The sequence below is a fragment of the Hippocampus zosterae genome, chromosome 10 (genome assembly GCF_025434085.1).
Source record: "Hippocampus zosterae strain Florida chromosome 10, ASM2543408v3, whole genome shotgun sequence".
Lineage (NCBI taxonomy): Eukaryota > Metazoa > Chordata > Actinopteri > Syngnathiformes > Syngnathidae > Hippocampus > Hippocampus zosterae.
This window is the reverse complement of record NC_067460.1, coordinates 13,079,806-13,093,551: the sequence shown is the minus strand read 5'-3', so window position 1 is coordinate 13,093,551 and position 13,746 is coordinate 13,079,806. Positions and strand designations below refer to the sequence as shown.

Sequence of the window (13,746 nt, the reverse complement as noted above, 5' to 3'; positions counted from 1 at the left end):
CGGCTTGGAATTGAAGCGGATTTACATGGGACAGGAGATGAGAGCCGATGTCTTTTTCGTTAATGGACGCTACAGCTTCTTGTTGCTTTCAAACTTAGCTCGTAGCAGACTTGTGCACATATTCAGCATGACGTCTTTGATCCACTGGTGAAAAGGACACTTTGATTCGGACCTCTTTCATCCATAACTGCTTCAAACAACAAAGTGTATGCAGGAAAAGTGGTTACGATTGCACGGCTGTCTGTGTCTAATGTGTTGTGTTGTATTATTTATGTTGACTATTGTTTTGATGGGAGCGCGGGCACCCACAGCGACTCCTCTTGTTGTCTGGTTGAGAGGGAGGACATTTCATCTGTGCTGTATGTTGCACATACAGCGCATTTGACACTAAAGTTGTACTTGACTTGAGTATGCCGCAAATGCAAAAGGCAAGGGAAAAAAAACTGAATTTGATTCAAGAGTGACCAGTGTCATTTCTTTGTCATTCCTGCTGGGATGGCACCTCAGCCTGCAGGCACGTTCCCACCAAAACGTACAAACGTCGACTAATTGAACATGCTGAACTCCAATATTAGCATATGACTTAGCGATGCTCGGAACGTCAACTTCCAAGGGCTTCAATTCTCACTCAATCAGATGTGACATAGTTCAATCATCTTTTCATCTTGGCTCTGGTTTAATGCCGCCGAGGATAAATGGTTCAGAGGAAGCGAAGATTGAAAGATATTGCGGGCAAGATATTAATTGACTGGCTCGCTCGGAAAATTGGCGGGAGCGAGGCCAACATGGACTTGAAGTTATTAAGCTCTGCCAGGTCATTTCTCTCACTATACTTACTTACACAGTATACATATTTTTTTTAAACCCTTTTGATTACATTCCAGTGTGTTACAGTTTGGGGTTTTAAGACTTTTTTTTTTTTGTGTGTGGTTCGACTCACGACAGACTTGCCCACCAAATTCTATGTTGTGAAAGCACGCACAGTGACCGCAAAAAACTTTGGGCATTGCGTTCACGGCACAACTGGATGAACGCGGGACCTTCCATCAGGACTCACTTTTCCAATTTTTCAAAATCTGTTCATTTCCTCTGCGCGAAAGAGGCGAGAGATTTCACATGAGAAAGTAAAGCGTCTTGCTTCTTTGGCTTCAAATTAACAGCGCAGTGGGTAGGGGCTAATTGTGAGGATTAAAATCGGGAATTTAATGAATACTCACTATGCATCACTGCATGTGGAGAGGCACCCGGCAATAAAAAAAAATTGTCATAGTTCGTGAGATGATTATTAAATAATACTGAGGAAGTAGATCATTTTCTTTCTGTAAAATAAAGAACATTTGTCCAACTAACACATAACACACATGTTCATGATTGTACAGAGCCACTCGTTGGTCCTAAAGATTACCTGGCGAATCACTCACTTACTGATGACTCATTTTGAGCTTTTTCAGAACTTAAGTTGATGAGTCATCAACTAAAAGTTTCCTTTTACAACATTTCCTGTTTGTTGTTTCCTGATTGCGCAGAGGAGTGGATCATTTACTTTTATCTGCTGCTCAGGAAGGCCAAATTCAAAATCAGCTGCATTTTTTTTCACACGCAACAATTGCAGTAATCCTCCCTTCTCGACCTTTGTCACTGTTATTATAAAAGCTCAGAGTGAGCATGTGGTTTATTGTTTTAATGAATAAAGTCCATCTAAAGTGAAATAAATGTCTAAATTTGACACACCATGGGGAAGAGTGTTGTGCACAACACTGCCACATTTGAATGACAAAAATAACTAACTAAATAAACAAAATGAGGAAATCTATTCAAATGTAGCGTCAAAATCATGAAAAATCAATCAGATGTGGTCACTCTCAAAAGATGTTCGCGTGTCCTGTTCAAATGCCGTTTGTCACTCTAATGCTTGTACTGTGACCTGGAAAATGGATTTTAATTCATCGAGCATCTTTCTTATGAATACACAGAACTGTATTTTTGAGACGCGAAAATAAAACACCTCTGATGGTCGGAACATATGCCACCAAGTCTTTTTATTTTAGGGCATTTAAAACATTGCTCAACGGTTAATAAAGGCTTTATGACAGCAATAGTTTCATCCTGGAACAAATAAAATCAACATATGGAATTTTCTAAACACTCCACTGCATTGACTGAGATTTTTTTTTTTAGGCTGATGCCAATTCCGATATTATATTATATCGGAATTGGAATATTTGGAAGAATAAAATTCCGATAACCAATTTTTTTTCATATAATGTATAATTTATTTTTGGAAAAAAAAAAGCTGATTTGTGGGGCCAGGATGTTTGAATGGCGATTATCTTTGCCGTATGATGCAATGTGTTCATGTGTTCAAAAATATAATAATCGGTTGATTTTTTTTTTTTTGCAGATTTCAAATTAATTCGGCCAGCGCGTGAATTGTTCGAGCCCGTTACTGTTCATTGTCATTATTTTCATCAGTCCATTCATGATCCGAACCGCTTATACAAATCAAATGTTGTGGATTACAGGGACTTAGTGCACTGGCGTCAAATTGTACCGGCGTCGTTTCAGAGGTCTTCTGAGTTTTTTATCCGAGCACCTCAAAGAAAGAAAAAGCTCTGGACAATTTCATCAAAAGCTCTCTTGTCATTTGTTTTACTCCCAATTGGTGAAAGGACTTTTCAAAAGGCTTTTCTTGTGGAATAAAAAGCTCCCGAAAAATGTCCAACGTGAATTTATTGTTTCTGCTGCTATTCAGTAGGAAGTCTTCATCTGTGAGCGCCTGCGAGCTCCCATTGTGCACTGCTGCCTCCTCTGCTCTTCTCCAAAAACAAGAAAGAGGAGATTGTTTGATTCTCGGCACTCCCGTCCCCCCGCCAGACGTAACGCGCTGCTGCTTCCGTTCCGCTTTTTTCTTTCCTCATCTCTTCTGTCAAGCTTTGCCTTTCTACTTATCCTTCTTCCTGTTCCTCTTTTAGCCATTCAACCTTTGCCTCCCACTCAAAAGCTTCCTCTCTATTCTCTCCGTTTGCACCGCCCCCCCTCTTTCAAGTCCTCCTCCCTCCTGAGCTTTTATATCCATCTCACTCAAGCCCGTCACACTGCACCATATTGATAAGCAGTCATGTGACGGCAGGTGGTCAGAGCAGGGTGGCTATCCGCAAGCTCCTCTTGACGACACACTTGGGTTGTTTCATTTTCACAGGCATCCATCCGGGACTACCTTTGATGACACTGGAGCGTTGATTGCTTCAAACACTCACAATGACCAATTGAACAACCTTCAGTATGTTGAAACTCCGACAGGGAATGACAACAGGGGACAACTGTGGCCCTCGGCTTTCTCTTGTTCTCAGGGGCAACAATCAAAGCTGCATTGCATGCGAAGGACTCAAGAGTTAATGTTTGGAGGAAATTTGAGCATTATTATCGCTGTTTGTTTTCTGCCAACTGAGGACGGCCCACTCCACATGATACCTTTTGTAGACTTGTGGAGCTGCCTTATTTAGAGCCTCGTATTTTCATGATGAGTCATTAAACTTGCACAGGCGTGACATGTCGCTAAATGTTGCCGATCCGTCGTTCGGCAGCTGCGTGGGGATTCGTCCGTCATCATCAGTCCGTCATTATTTCAATCCGAACCAAACTGTAATCGTCATTCCGACCAGTCCTTCAATCGTAGGTGTGTCAAAAAGAAAACAAAAAAAAAACAGTCCACCAGATGAAAAAATCACATTTGATGAAAATAGTGGCCTGGTGATCCAGTGGTTAGCGCGTCAACCTCACAATGCAGAGCTACCCGGCTCAATTCCAGCTCCAGCCTCCTTGTGTGGAGTTTGCATGTTCTCCCGGGACCGTGTGGGTTTTCTCCGGGTACTTCGGTTTCCTCCCACATTCCAAAAACATGCATGGCAGGTTGATTGAACACTCTAAATTGTCCCTAGGTGTGAGTGTGAGCGCGGATGATTGTTTGCCTATTTGTGCCTTGCGATTGGCTGGCAACTGGTCCAGGGTGTCCCCGGCCTGGTGCCCGAAGACGGCTGGGCAGGGTACCTCAGTGACTGACTCCGAGGTCTATCGGCACTTGACCCGGTTGGCAACGATGACACTGACAGACCTCAGTCGGTACTTAGTCCGTCAGCATCTTTTCAAGTTTCTTGTCAATCGTCAGCAAAATGAGTGTCTGCCAGTGTCCGACTGACAGACTTTACGTCAATACTGCTATGCCCTCCTTTGCAAACTTGGTTGTCATGCATCACCAACACAAAATGTTAGAAACTAAAATTTCATGATGCCCATCTGTCTAGTCGATGTGCTTGAAATTGTATAGCAGTCGGACAAAAATATTTAGGGACAAGTTCAAAGGGCCCATGGAAATGGCCAGCAAAAGCCCCTAGATAAAATGCTATTTTTGAATAAAAATGTCAGACTTTTTGTGAATGATAATCAGTCGAGGGTCCCTGTGAGTTGTTTTAAGAGTTGAAGCGTTATCAAATAAATATGCTTGGTCAAGCTCTGAACTTGCATGTGAAGCCCTTTGTAATTAAGTTTTTTTTTTTTTTGGTTGGGTTTTAACCTCGGCTTCCGGAGCACCGCTGCAACTGTTTTGGAATATTGACAACTCATGAATGGGACGCACCAAAATAACTGCTTCAAACCAAAATAAGTTCAAAATGACCATGGGACGTTTTTTCTTTTTTTTTTTTTTTTACAGAATTACTCATCTTGGGGAATCAATCATATTTAATTGTTTGACATTTTCATTCACAGGGTCGCGTATCACTGTTGTGTGCTCCTTAGCATTATTCAGACACATCGTCATAACTGGCGACGTGCCAATCGAATCACTTTATTCATTTGTGGTGGATAAACGGCTCATAAAATGCACGTGGGTTTCCACTCTGGAAATTCTCTGATTTCACAGTGTCTTGTTCCCCTGATGGGAAAAGTTGGTTGAAGTCAGTTTAAAGCTTCTTCTGTGCCTTTGTTCCTGCAGGTTTTACATACAGTTGGTGGATGTGGATTAGAACCATTTTGACTTTTGGTAGGATGGACGCATGAATGCAGGGGGTAAAGCCAGAGAAGGCATGGGAGGCAGAGCCTCGCACAAATCGTGAAGAGTACAGTATTAAATTATTATATAATAGTTAATTGACATTATTTTCAATTTTAGTTCTTTGGCCTGTGATTCATATTGATAGGTGGTGTGGTTTTGGCTTTGGCCGAGGATTTCCATAATAAGTAAAGTTTTCTGCGGCCCGGTAGTCCAGTGGTTAGCACGTCGGCTTCACAGTGCAGAGGAAGTTCAATTCCAGCCACGGTCTCCCTGTGTGGAGTTTGCATGTTCTCCCCGGGCCTGCGTGGGTTTTCTCCGGGTGCTCCGGTTTCCTCCCACATTCCAAAAATATGCATGGCAGGCTGATTGAACACTCTAAATTGTCTCTAGGTGTGAGTGTGAGCGTGGATGGTTGTTCGTCTCTGTGTGCCCTGCGATTGGCTGACAACTGGTTCAGGTTGTCCCCTGCCTACTGCCCGAAGACAGCTGGGATAGGCTCCAGCACCCCCCGCAACCCTTGTGAGGATAAGTGGATGGGAAAATGAATGAATGAAAGTTAGCCCGTTACTTTAATTGCAAATACACCACCCATTTTGGCTTACCCAGGACATTTGTCAACTGACTCTAATTTCAGCCACTGCACGTCAAGGTCCATTGAAGATTCAAACCACAGAAATGCATCCACAGACCAATTTTGCTACAAACTAATGTACAAGACACAAAAGGGGGGAAAATCGGCTTTTAAAAGAATTCAAACGTTTAGTTTTGATTGACACTGTCAAAATGGCACTACTTATGTAGCTGCCATAAACAATGATTCACACGAATGCTGAGACAAAGAGGAGAACAATGGATGAATAGTGGAGGCGGGGGTGGGGGGGAGACATGAGTGAAGAAGAGAACAAGATTAATTTGGTACGAATGTGCTATTACAGTTTTGTTATCATTCTAAATATTGAACTGTAAGGCATTGAGGCGGAAATGATGTCATAGCATGGGTTTAAAGCACTTGTGTGAATACTGCATTCCAGAGCAGCCAGGAAGTAGGAAGCAGCCTACTCGGAGCTTACCGGGGGCCCCTCCTCCAAAAATTCCAGTTCATTGCTGACAGCCTTGAGATGCGAGTTGCATAGCATGAGATTTTGCATGATCCTCGATGAGGCCAAAAACTAATATTTGTTACGATTGTATGATTGTCATATTTTATGTTTCTGTGTTCCGTTGTATAATTGTTATTTTATGTTGTTATGTTATTTTAATGTTCTAGAAAGCACTTCATCAATAAAGATGTAATGTATTTGATACAATGAGCCAAGTCATTTGCTGACCTTTTTAAGCTTCACGAGTGGAACAAAATATTCGAACCCGCTTTGTTTGATGGCATGCATTTCGACACGAGACCAACCACCAAAATGAACACGCCGTTAAATTAAAAACCTTCCAGTGGAATATCCTGGAAGTGATGCAGCAACTATTGTATTCAAAATGAATAGTGCCTACATGAAGCTCTGCTGGGAAAGGATCCTGTACATCCTGTTTGCACTCGTGAGTCAGCACAAAGTCAACCAAAAAGCAGCAACTAAAGAGCTAATGTGTGCCATTAGCTCCACGACTCTCGCTGCCGACTTGCACTCAGCGTCTCCTGCGAACGCATCCTCGGGGCCAAACAAATGATGGAGTAGAATGCTCCATTAGGCTGCCCTGTGCAATCCTCTACATCTGACGGGCCGCACACTTGGCCGCATTTGACGCTTGAAAACATCCACTCTGGCGTTTAATGGGACACCCTCATACGTCAGATGTATGACTCTCCTTCATTTTGCACATTCCTACTCTTATTTTTGAGGCTTTGCAGTTTTTTCATTTATTGACTAGCAACTATAACGTTGACTCTTCGCTCGCAATTAGCTCCTTAAATGAAATTCAGTCAAGCTTTTGCAGGAGCAGACATCTGTTGACAGCCGTATAATTAGCGACTGTGGACTGCTCTCAGCAGTTTCAGTCGTTAAGCCTTCCGTGCCACCATGACTACAAGTGTCGCAGCGCTTTCCTCGATTAACTTACTTCATTAAATTTACTCTATAACCACGCTCCATTAGAGTGTTCACTTTCTTGATCGTCACTCGAGTGACTTTCGTGGAGCCGTCGGCGGTGCAACCTGAATACGCACAGCGAACAATTACGCCAAAGGAAGACTGCTGGGCTTTCAGAGGTGGTTTCAACACACGCTTCTGCAGTGCATTACAAAAAGGACCTATCAGGGAGAAGCGTTAACTGAATATTAGGAATATTCTCACTTTCCCAACCACAGGAACAGTACTTCATTTATTCTACTTGGTTTAAAAGTAAAAATGAAGGTATGGTTTAAAGAGATGTTCAAATGTAGTCTGTCTTCATTGTAAACTAAGTTTAAAGTTTGAACTTAAATCATGATTTAACCATGGGTTTACGTTCATTCTTGTTGGTGCAATCCAGCCTAAAGCAAGATGAGTAGGCGGGGGACTCCTTGAACTGATATATGGTCGTTTATGGGGGGCTAAAAACGCCCTACGATACATGGTCCTTTTGGGGGGGGGGGGGGGGGGGCACACATTACGATGCATTGTCGTTTTTTTTTTTCAGCAAAAAACGGCGGACTATATATGGTCGTTTTTTGGTAGCAAAAAAATGCCTTACTACACATGTTCGTGTTTTTCAGGAAAAAACACCTTACAAGACATGGGTGTTTTAGGGGGCTAAAAACGCCTGACTATATACATGGTCGTTTTGGGGGGCTAAAAACGCCTTACTATTTATGGTCATTTTCTTTGGCCAAAAATGCCTTACTTTACATGGTTGTTTTGGGGGTGAAAAACTCCTTACTAGGTCGTTTTTTTTTTCAGCCAAAAACGCCTTACTATACATGGTAATTTTTTTTCGTCCAAAAACACCTTAGCCAAAAACCATTGGCTTTTTGGGGGGGTAAAAACGCCCTACTATACATGGTCGTTTTTGGGGGCAAGAAATGCCTTACTATTCATGGTTGTTTTTTTTTTTTTTTCAACTAAAAACGCCTTACTATCTATACATGCTTGTTTTTTTAGGCTAAAAATGGCTTACTATACATGGTTGGTTTTTATCTGCAAAAAACGCCTTCCTCTTAATGGTCGTCTTTTGGGGCTAAAAACGCCTTACTATACATGGTCGGTTTATTTCAGCCAAAAACGCATTACAATAGATACATGGTCGTTTGTTTGTTTTTTCGCCCAAAAAGCCTTACTATCTATACATGCTTGTTTTTTTATAGGCAAAAAAACGCCTTACTGTACATGGTCGTTTCTGGGGGCTAAAAACGTCTTACTATTTATGGTCAATTTCTTAGGCCAAAAACGGCTTACTATATATGGTCTTTTTTTCCAGCTAAAAACGCCTTACTATACATGGTCTTTTTTTTGGGGTGTTTTATTTGGGCCAAAAACACCTTCCTCTTCATGGTCTTCTTTTGGGGCTAAAAACGCCTTACTACACATGGTTGGGTTTTTTTGGCCAAAAAAGCCTTAGTATCTATACATGCTTGGTTTTTTTTTCCAGCTAAAAACGCCTTACTATACATGGTCGTATTTTCGGTAAAAAACGCCTTCCTATTCAAGGTCGTTTTTTTCCAGCTAAAAACGCCTTACTACACATGGTCCTTTTTTTCGTCCAAAAACACCTTACTGTACATGGTGGGGTTTTTTTCAGCTAAAAACGCCTTACTATCTATACATGCTTGTTTTTTAGGCTAAAAATGTCTTACTATACATTGTTTTTTTTTCATCAAAAAACGCCTTACTATACATGGTCCCTTTTTTTGGGCTCAAAATGCCTTACTATACATGGTCGTTTTTTTAAGATTAAAATGCCTTACTATACTTGGTTGGTTTTTTTGTTGTCTAAAAACGCCTTACTATACATGGTCGTTTTTTTCAGCTAAAAACGCCTTACTACACATGGTCGTTTTTTTCCAGCTAAAAACGGCTTACTACACATGGTCGTTTTTTTTCGGCGAAAAACGCCTTAGTGTACATGCTTGGTTTTTTTTAGGCTAAAAACGCCTTACTATATATGGTAATTTTTTTTGGCCAAAAGACCTTCCTATAAATGGTCTTTATTTTTTCAGGGAAAACACCTTACAATACATAGTCGGGGGGGTTTCAGCTAAAAACTCCTTACTATACATGGTGGGGGGGTTTTCGGCCAAAAACGCCTTACTATATATATGGTTGTTTTGGGGGACGAAAAACGCCTTACTATACATGGTCGGGTTTTTTTCTGCTAAAAATACCTTACTATACATTGTCGGGTTTTTTTCGGCCAAAAACGCCTTGCTATACATGGTTGTTTTTTTCGGCCAAAAAAGCCTTACTATCTATGCATGCTTGTTTTCTTAGGTTGAAAACGCTTTACTATACATGGTCCCTTTTTTTGTCTAAAATTGCCTTACATGGTCGTTTTTTTCCAGCTAATAATGCCTTACTACACATGGTCGTTTATTTTCAGCGAAAAATGCCTTACTATACATGATCGGGGGTTTTTTTCGGCCAAAAACGCCTTAGTGTACATGCTTGTTTTTTTTTTAAGGCTAAAAACGCCTTACTACATGGTCTTTTTTTTTTCCGGCCAAAAACACCTTTCTATAAACGGTCTTTTTTTTTTTCAGGGAAAAACACCTTACAATACATGGTCGTTTTTTTCGGCTAAAAACCCCTAACTATACTTAGTCGTTTTTTTAAGGTTAAAATGCCTTATTATACGTTGGGGGTTTTTTTTGTCTAAAATCGCCTAACTATACATGGTCGTTTTTTTCAGCTAAAAACCCCTTACTATACATGGTCATTTTTTTCCAGCTAAAAACGCCTTACTACACATGGTCATTTTTTTTAGGCTAAAAACGCCTTACTATACATGGTCGTTTTTTTCAGCTAAAAACCCCTTACTATACATGGTCATTTTTTTCCAGCTAAAAACGCCTTACTACACATGGTCATTTTTTTTAGGCTAAAAACGCCTTACTATACATGGTCATTTTTTTTCAGGGAAGAACACCTTACCATATATGGTCGTTTTTTTTGGGCCAAAAAAGCCTTACTATACAAGGTCATTTTTTTTCTGCAAAAAACGCCTTACTATACATGTTCGGGTTTTTTTTTCAGCTAAAAACGCCTTACTATCGAAACATGCTTACGTTTTTTTTAGGCTAAAAATGCGTTAATATACATGGTCTGTTTTTTTTTCGGCAAAAAACGCCTTCTTCTTCATGGTCGTCTTTTGGGGCTAAAAATGCCTTACTATACATAGTTGGTTTTTTGGGCTAAAAATGCCTTACTATACATGGTCGTTTTTTTCAGCTAAAAACGCCTGAGTATACATGGTCGTTTTTTTCAGCTAAAAACGCCTGACTATACATGGTTGTTTTTTGGGGGGGCAAAAAATGCCTTACTATCTACACATGCTTGTTTTTTTGGGCTAAAAATGCCATGGTCTTTTTTTCGGTAAAAAACGCCTTACTGTACATGGTCCCTTTTTTTAGGCTAAAAATGCCATGGTCTTTTTTTCGGTAAAAAAACGCCTTACTGTATATGGTTCCTTTTTTCAGCTCAAAATGCCTTACTATACATGTTTTTTTTTTAAGGTTAAAATGCCTTACTATACATGGTCGGTTTTTTTTTCAGCTAAAAACGCCTTACTATACATGGTCATTTTTTTCGGCAAAAAACGCCTTCCTCTTCATGGTCGTCTTTTGGGGCTAAAAATGCTTTACTATCTATATATGCTTGTTTTTTTAGGCTAAAAATGCCATGTTCTTTTTTTCGGTAAAAAACGCCTTACTGTACATGGTTCTTTTTTTTATAGTAAATGCCTTACTATAAATGGCTGGTGTTTTTTCGGCTCACAATGCCTTAATATACATGGTCGTTTTTTTTTGTCCAGCTAAAAACGCCGGACTATACATCGTCGTTTTTTTTTCCAGCTAAAAACGCCTTACTATATATGGTCGTTTTTTTCGGCCAAAAACGCCTTAGTATTCATGCTTGTTTTTTTTAGGCTAAAAACGCCTTACTATGCATGGTCATTTTTTCGGCCAAAAAAGCCTTACTATACATGGTCATTTTTTTTCCGGCAAAAATCGCCTTACTATATGTACATGGTTGTTTTTGGGGGCGAAAAACGCCTTTGTATACATGGTCGATTTTTTTCAGCCAAAAACGCCTTACTCTCTAAACATGCTTGTTTTTTTTAGGCTAAAAACGCCTTACTGTACATGGTCGTTTTTGGGGGCGAAAACGTCTTTGTATACATGGTCGCTTTTTTGGGGGGGGGGGCAAAAACCCCAAACTCTCTAAACATGCTTGTTTTTTTTTTTAGGCTAAAAACACCTTCCTCTTCATGGTCGTCTTTTGGGACTAAAAACGCCTTACTGTGCATGGTTGGGATTTTTTGGCTAAAAACACCTTACACCGTACATCTGGTCTATGTACGGTGCCAACTTAGTGGGCACTCCATGCGAAAGTATCTGGTAAGTCATTAAGTGCTGAATGGCGTCTTGGACGTGATCTCCGTCTTTTTTTGGAGGCCAAAAATGCCTGATGAAACATGGTAGGTTTTTTCGGCTAAAAACACATTACTGTACATGGTCGTTTATTTTGTTGAAAAACGGTTTCCTGTTCATCAGAAAAGCCTGATTATGCAAACTCTGCATACGAAGGCCAAGACCGGGATTTGAACCCTGCATCTTTCCACTGTTAAGCTGACGCCCTAAGCAGTGGACCACAGTGGTGCTGCTTTGCCGCGCTCCTAATTAACAACCCAAAAAGGCCCTTTACCTACCTGGTCGCTTAAAAAAAAGCTTGATATGCAAACTTTGCTGATGATCACCGACAGCTGGATTTGAACAACGCACCACTGCACTGGTAAGTGGACACAGTAACCAGTCGACCAGAGTGGCGCTGCTTTTTTGAGATTATTGCGATTTTGAGAAGTAACAAATTTTGGGGGGGAAAAAAACGCCTGACGACACATGGTTGATTTTTTTGGGGTTAAAAATGCCCTACGATACATTGTCTTTAGAAATAGCCTTACTATATGTACAAACAAAGTCCGACCCTGGGATTCGAACCCTGCATCTGTACACTGATAAGCCAATGCCCTAACCAGTAGACCACGGTTCCATGTTTCTTTGCCAACCTCATAAGAAACATCTCAAAAAGGTCTTTACATACAATATCATTTTAAAAAAGCATGATATGCAAACTCAGCAGAGTCCTGGATTTGAACACTGCACCTCTGTGATGGTAAGCCGTCACAGAAACCATTTGACCACAGAGGCGCTGCTTTTTCTAGCTTGTAAGTCCCAACCCAAAAAGGTCTTCATATACATGGTCGCTCAATGCTTTTCATGCAAGCTTAGCAGAGGAAGGCCGAGACCTGGATTGGGCTAAAAACACCTTCCTCTACATGGGCGGTTTTTGGGGGTCGAAAAACGCCTTCTTACTATACATGGTCCTTTTTTTTCGGTGAAAAACGCCTTCTTACTATACATGGTCCTTTTTTCAGTAAAAAACGTCTTACTATACATGTTCGTTTTTTCGGTAAAACGCCTTACTATACATGGTCATTTTTTTCGGTTAAAAACGTCTTACTATATATACATGGTCGTTTTTGTGGGCTAAAAACACTTGACTATACATGGTCGTTTTGGGGGGCTAAAAACACCTTCCTCTACATGGTCGTTTTTTGGGGGTCGAAAAACGCCTTCTTACTATACATGGTCCTTTTTTCAATAAAAAACGTCTTACTATACATGGTCGGGGCGGTTTTCGGCTCAAAATGCCTTACTATACATAGTTTTTTCATTGAAAAACTCTTACTACACATGGTCGTTTTTTCGGTTAAAATCGCCTTACGACACATGGTGTTTTTTTTTCAGTTAAAAACGTCTTACTATAAATGTTCGGGGTTTTTTTGGTTAAAAACGCCTTACTACACATGGTCGTTTTTTTTCGGTTAAAAACGCTTACTATATACATGGTCTTTTTTCTGTGAAAAATGCCTTAATATACTGTACATGGTCGTTTTTTCGGTTAAAAACGGCTAACTATACATGGTCGTTTTTTCCGCTAAAAACGCCTTACAATACATGGTCGTTTTTTGGGACGAAAAACGCCTTCCTAGACATGGTCGTTAATTTGTGGGCTCAAAACACTTACTATATACACGGTCATTTTTTTTCAGCAAAAAACGGCTTACTTTACATGATAGTTTTTCTGCGGCTAAAAACACCTTAAAATATATAAATGGTCGTTTGTTTTTTTTTTTTTTAGCAAAAAATGCCTTACAATACATGGCCGTTTTTTGGCAAAAAACACCTTACTTACACATGGTTATTATTTCAGCTCAAATTGCCTTCCTATATATGGTCGTTTTTGGGGGACAAAAAAAACCCGCCTTCCGATATAAGTATACGGGTTCTTTTTTTTTAACTGTGCACAAAATGAACCAGCCAGTGATGGCCAAGTGGACATGTCATAACTAATTGACATGTTGAGTTGGGTGTGCCCATGGCAGAGGCTGTGTCGAACCCCTGAGACCGATTCACCGAACCCCTGGGGTTCGATCGAATCCAGGTGAATAACCACTGCTATCGATGATCGAGGGTTTTTTTCGGGAAAAAACGCCTT

General features: G+C 40.5%; 1 long non-coding RNA gene across 1 annotated transcript in view; it reads left to right on the top strand.

Annotated features, from left to right (window-relative positions):
* LOC127609061 (uncharacterized) overlaps positions 1-13,746 on the top strand; it is a 57,704-nt gene that overhangs the window by 2,131 nt on the left and 41,827 nt on the right. Inside the window, exon 3 of the long non-coding RNA XR_007964463.1 lies at positions 3,200-3,938. This is a non-coding gene — a long non-coding RNA (uncharacterized LOC127609061). The remainder of the gene's footprint in view (positions 1-3,199; positions 3,939-13,746) is intronic.